Source organism: Blennius ocellaris (assembly GCF_963422515.1).
Source record: "Blennius ocellaris genome assembly, chromosome: 19".
Classification (NCBI taxonomy): domain Eukaryota; kingdom Metazoa; phylum Chordata; class Actinopteri; order Blenniiformes; family Blenniidae; genus Blennius; species Blennius ocellaris.
In genome coordinates, this window is record NC_137668.1 from 17,378,831 (window position 1) to 17,385,313 (window position 6,483).

Sequence of the window (6,483 nt, forward strand, 5' to 3'; positions counted from 1 at the left end):
TTATGTGGTAGTAAGCTTTTTTTCTTCAAAGGAATCAACTTTTCTTCTTCAATTTTATTTTATTTAATCGTATCTTGCAGCTGCGCTTTCAATCGACACAAGGTGTCATACGAATGAGAATCAGTTTCACTTGATAAACAAAAACAATCTCAAACATTTTGAAGAAGATATTCTAAATTTAGTGTGAAAAGTCACTGACAGTGTATCCAGGAAGCATGTTATTAACTGTTTTCTGAGGTGTTTTCAAGTCTTACGCATGCATTCACATATGTAGTGAAAACTATAGACAAACTACACATAACATGAGAAATAGTGTACTCATACAAGGAAAAAAAAGGCCTTCTATTGTATATTTGTTCATTATTGGGTTTGTGCTTTTTTTCTCTTTTATATGCATATAAATATGTTAATTTTTTATGAATTGCTTATTTCGCGTGTTATTTTTTTTCTTTTTTGTCTTTTTTTGACTGTAACTGTTGACCAATTCAACTGCATCATATGACAAAATGCGCGCGCGTGTGTGTGTGCGTGCGTGCGCGCGTACACGCGTGCATGCGTGCGTGTGTGTCTTACACCTTGGGTTATTAAGGTCAAATAAGTTCAACAGGAGAAGCTTTCACCGTTTCACTCTCAGCAAAATAACATGGAAAAAAAAAAGGTTTTATTGTGTTGTAAAACTTTTTATGGACAAGACAACGTGCACATTAAAAAAATAGATATGTATATCATAGATTATTGTTTCCACTACCACGTTTGGTTATTGCTGTTGGTCTGTTTATAGCTCCAGTAAAAACATCCTCAAGTTTACAGCCCGCCACCTCCAAGGTTACAATTATTTTATGTGTACTACGGCCACATGGATGTCAGGACAACAGTTTTAATGGCCTGTCATTACTGATTGTGCACTTTGATGTTAATTAAAAGATGAGAAGATGTGGGATAAAAATCACAATGAGGCAATAGCAAAATGTTTGCCATCAGATATTACCAAACAACAACAAAGTCATGCTAACAAGATAACTGGTGATACATTCAGAGACAGTTTCCCAAATCACACACAATAAAAAAAAAAAAAAAATCAAACAAAACAGCAGTTACAAGTGTTATTGCTGGATTGGAACGTTTGAAATAATGCAATCAAACATAAAGGATTATTATAAAATATATATGACCATCAGTGTTGATGAGTCTTCTCTGAATTAATTCACCAATATTTTTTAGATTTTGTTTTGTAAGTTGTCACATAAATAATAATCAGCTGTTTGACGACGCTTGCCTGAGGTTATTATAATTCAGAGTGAAACTCTCTCTCTCTCTCTCTCTCTCTCTCTCTCTCTCTCTCTCTCTCTCTCTCTCTCTCTGTCTGTCTCTCTGTCTCTGTCTCTCTCTCTGCCTTGAAAACCTCTTTTATTATAGAACAAATTACCACTTTAATCACAGCACTTCCACCTCTTATCAGGAAGTTTCTCCTCACTAGTCAAACAGCAGCCACCGACTGTAATTGAGGCCACACTATAATTTGTTTTTATTCAATACAAACCCACTTCTCTTTTAGTGTTGATTGAAAGGTTCCACCTATGTTAATAAAGACTGAAACATACAGACAATATTATATAAATCATAGCATGTAAAAAAAAAAAAAAAAACAACCAATAAGATTTTCACAATGCAATTGTGTTTTTATAAAATACCTTTTGTCATAGATGCTGCTGTTAAGAAGACAGTTTGGCACATTTTTGATTAATATAGAGGCTGGATGTGTGTAATGTGTTTTTATATAGAAACCTCTTGGATTGTATTTGTATTTTTATCATACAGTATATTCCATACGGAAGCAATGATGTTTTCCATTGAAAACAAAAACCATTGAATAAACTCAGAAGCTTTTAAATGATTTATGGGAATAAAGAAAATGGGGAATTGGGGAACTTGTATTTTTAGGAGTACATTTTCCAAATGTGGCAGATAGGATTCAGACCCATGTCATGGTAGGAAGGGGATCTGGCAATAACAAAATAAAATAGTCAAGTCTACAGTATAATAAAAAGAGCAGCTGAACAGTATTTGTGTGTGTGAGTAGTGGTTAGTGGTTAATATCAATGGTGAGTCCAGCAGTGGGTCTTTCTCTCTGCAGTTTGCTGTGTTCTACCCACTTTCATTACTCTCATTTCCACCCACAGTCGAAAATATTGAACCCAAGGTTAATCTGTGTGTGTTTGATTGGCCGTTCTGTGTATTTGACCTGTGATGGACCGTCAACTTGCCCAGGGTGTACCTTTCCTTCACCGACAGTCAGCGAGGATCGCCCCCACAACCAAGAGTCATAGAAAATGACTGGATATATCGAACTCGAGCGGAAGATTTTCAGTACTCTATTCCAACGATGAGAACAAATGCCATCGTTTTGTGTTTTCATCTGTTTGAGAATGTTATATTGCTGTACATTAATTTCCTTCACATAATAAATCGTCTCCTTCACCATTTAATTGGATGACTCACAAAGAGAGGCTTTAGTGCATTTGGTTTTTGTCCACATCCCCTACAATGTACGTCAACTGTACAAATGTCTTCCCACAACATGAGTCACCCAAACACAAATGCACCTTTCGAATTAGATTGACACAAGGTCTGTCAGGACTTAGTCACAGACAGTACAACCTGAGTATTACCAACTGAAGCCATGACACTGCATCATCAATAAAAGTTGACTTACTCTGGCAGGTGCTATTAAAAGGAGAACAGTGCTAAAATTAGAATGAGTCATATGTTGTTCCTCCGTGTTGTTTGGTGTGATAACGTTCTGGCAGACATTGTGTGGTCTGGTACTTTTCCAAGCAAAAGGTAAAAAAAAAAAAAAAAATAGCAAGGAGGTTCACAGAAGTTCTTTTTACCACAACAAACAGCTCGAATCACTTAACACCCCCGTAACTTCCATGTCATGCACACTTTGTCTCACACTAACTAATGTCTAGCTGAAATATTACAATATAATATTTTTTTATCAGCTCTTGTGATTATAGGGAGTATAACAATAGTAGGATTCCTTTGCCAGTTAGATGCTTTCAATTGAGTCTTTATATGTAGTCTGCAGCTGCCATAACTGTTATAAAACTAAAGCTTATTTATTAACTTTAAACAGTTTCTATTATGCTTATTCACTTAATTTCTAAAGGTTTTGTGAAATAACCAATCATCCAGCGCTTGTCATCTTTCTTTGTAACATTATTTATTCATTAAAGGAATAAAGCATGCAGAGGAAAGTCATTCCCATTTTGTTCTGCTGCTGTGTTCTGCTCAAGCCTGCACCAGCCCAACTTTATGTCTGTTTTCCTCACTAGCTGTAAATTAGCATATCTCAGCATTGTGAAGAAGCTTTTCAGCCAACTTTCTACTTGAGATCATAAAAAGATATGTTTTTTAAATTGCCAAATGGGTTCCTCGGGGCTGCAGGAATATTAATAATCTGCTACGATTGTTGCAGCCCTAAAAAGGTGTGGGTGAGTCAAGTATGGTGTGATTACTGGATAAATATCCTGATTTACTTTATGCTCTCTGTAATTAGATTTAGATAAAGCAACATCAGAGCAAATGCTTATTTAACATTATTAAAAGATGACGATCAGCGCTGAATGAGTAATCACCACTTTGCCCTGATGGCTCTGATTCAACTCAACCAGAGACAATTATGATCATTGTTTGAGTGTCTTAATCGTGTTAATTATAATCACACAGTTACAGGTTCAAGAAACAGTTGACCCATTTAAAAATAATGCAGTAGATAGTTAACAAGAACACTTTGAGTCCATTTAGCTTCCCAAATAAAAAAACAGCTATGTTTACATTTTGAGTTCAGATTATCAGTTTCTTCTTCCCTTTAGTTCTTGACACTGAAGGACCAGTGAAAACATGCATGAAAGGTATTTGATTTATCCCCTTTATGTGGACAATTTCAGGTAAGAGATGTTTGAAATTAAAGGGGGCATATTCTTGTTCTTTCTTTACCCTTTTTAAAATTCTTCCCGTGTCATTTTAATATGAAATGCAGGGAGGTGAATGTATAGTGAACAAAATGTTTTCTACCAGACACACGCCTTTGTCCTGGTCACACTTTTGATACAACTGAATATTTGCTGCTTCTTTACATTAGTCAGCAGTGACCTTTGGCTGTTTCGGTGCCACTGCAGCAACTTGCTCGCTCTCTGAAAAGTTACTCTATTCCACTTTCAAAGTGTGGCTGAAGGTGTGAATACCTGAATCACTCACCTTGTAAGTGATCTTGGGTAAATATATCAGAACTGCTGTTGGTGCAGAGGAGAAGACGCTGAAGCTGCTTCCGCATTTACATCGGATGCAGAGCGAGGAAACTCCCACGGGTGCAGGATGAGTCATCCAACACTTGGCACCATTTTATAGAAAGAGAAGAAAGGGAATGTCGAAGGAAATTATATTAGTATACATAAATATACCATCTGTATATATTAAGATTATATTTGTTTTGATGAGGCCACTGATACAAGATCATAACTGTGGAAAAGGTTTGCTGCTGTTTTGAATCTTTGTTTTCTCTAAACTAGCTATTTGTGTACATTCACTGTTGTTTTAAGTCTGCTATTTTTGCATCACTGTTGTAATTATACGTGTGTGTTGTATAATTGTAAAATTTGTTGGTTTTAAATATGATGATGTGCTGTGGACCTCTTGGCCAGGTCATCCGTGTAAAAGTGGTTAGATAACAGTTAAATATTTTTTAGAGTAAATTTGTTTATTTGTGTGATTGACTCAGTAGGCTGTACCAATTATGGTTTCAAATATTAAAACTGTTCTGTCTTTGCATGTGTGGATATTTTAAGGTATTCTGCTTTCCTCCCACAGTTTAAAAAAAACATTTGATATTAACTCTTGGCCTTAGATTTGAATGTGAGTGCATGTCCTGCCTGTTTTCTTGTTGAGTAAACTCCTCTCCTTTAAATAAAGTCAGCTGGGATTGGCTATAGCTTCCCGTGACCCTGACTCAGATATAAAACTTTAAGATCTAATGGAGCATACTCTTGTCATAACCACTAGGGTGCAGTGTTCACTCACAGCTGGAAACGGAATCATCTTGGAGAGGCATTTTCGCAGACCACCCCTCAACCCTTAAAACCCCCCTCCTTAAGAATTCAGTGTGTCGGGTCACTCGAGCTGAAGCACGTGACGTCAGAAACTATACCCCCGCGCCCCCCGCCCACCCCCCTCACCCCCCACAGGATTATGATGCTGAGAGCTGGTCACAACTGACTTTCAATAAAATGTTTCCATGCTATTAAAGCAGCAGGAGAAAAAAGGTATAAAAGCAAAGGTTTGGGTTTAAAAAAACAGGTTCTCTTTATTTTCCCATACTAATAGAAACATGAGGGTGCTATTGTGCCCCCCCCCCCCCCCCCCCCGATGTTTCAGATCCCAGTTTTACGTCTCCTTCCCACATTTCTCATTCAAACCTCACACATCATAAACATTTCTTCATGTATGCCATTTATCAACAATTGAAAAACGACAAGTCCTTTTAGATGCCGACATTGGATAGATGCATATATTTGATAAAAACAAACAGCAATAAAGGGTCCAGCTCGAGTAAAAAAAAAAAAAATCATAATCCTTTATCATCATTGATTGTGGTTTTTAAGAGGCATAGTTTGGGACCCATGAGACCAAATCAAACTACATCAAGTAGCTCCACATTGATGAGCAACAATAGCATGGTGATACTTTAGTATTAACAATAATGAGACAATAGAGCTCTCTGTAGAGGGAGTACTTTTTGTTCAATTGTGGCGGAATGTACATTTGTACTATGAATGCACTTGTATCAGTGTGTTTTGATCAGTTATTGTTCTACTAATCTACAGGATAAGAGAGATTTCCAATATTGTATTCATGTTTTTCATTTCATGACAGTGTGTTTCATAAAGAGAATCGTCAAAGAGAATCACCTTCAAACAAATGACTCAGCTTCAAAGTCTCAATAACTTTAAAGTTTCTGTATGATACATACCAGTACTGAGAAGTCAATATAAGCATTTTGTTATAGTGACGAGACGATGACTCATATTTCAGCTGTGGGTCGATCCACAAGAGAATAGTTTGTGTTACATCTGATACAAGGCACTACGAATGATAATTTATAACAATTTATTTTAATGTGGACTTTTTCATATGAAGTGTCGCTACAATTACATCATTTATTTGGGGAGGAAAAAAATTTCAAAATTATTAATCAAATACAAAGTATTAGAAAAACCTGGGTACATATCATCACTGCGAATAACAAATAATAATAAATGCTAAATTGAATAAGCTCCCTCAGCCATTTCTTTGGTACTATAACTTCCATGGGGTGCTGCTAAACCGCTCCATAAGACACGATCCAGTCTTACACATATATTAATCTTTATAAAAATGCAAATGTGACGGCTTTATGATGAAAGAAAGCAATAAAGCTAAATT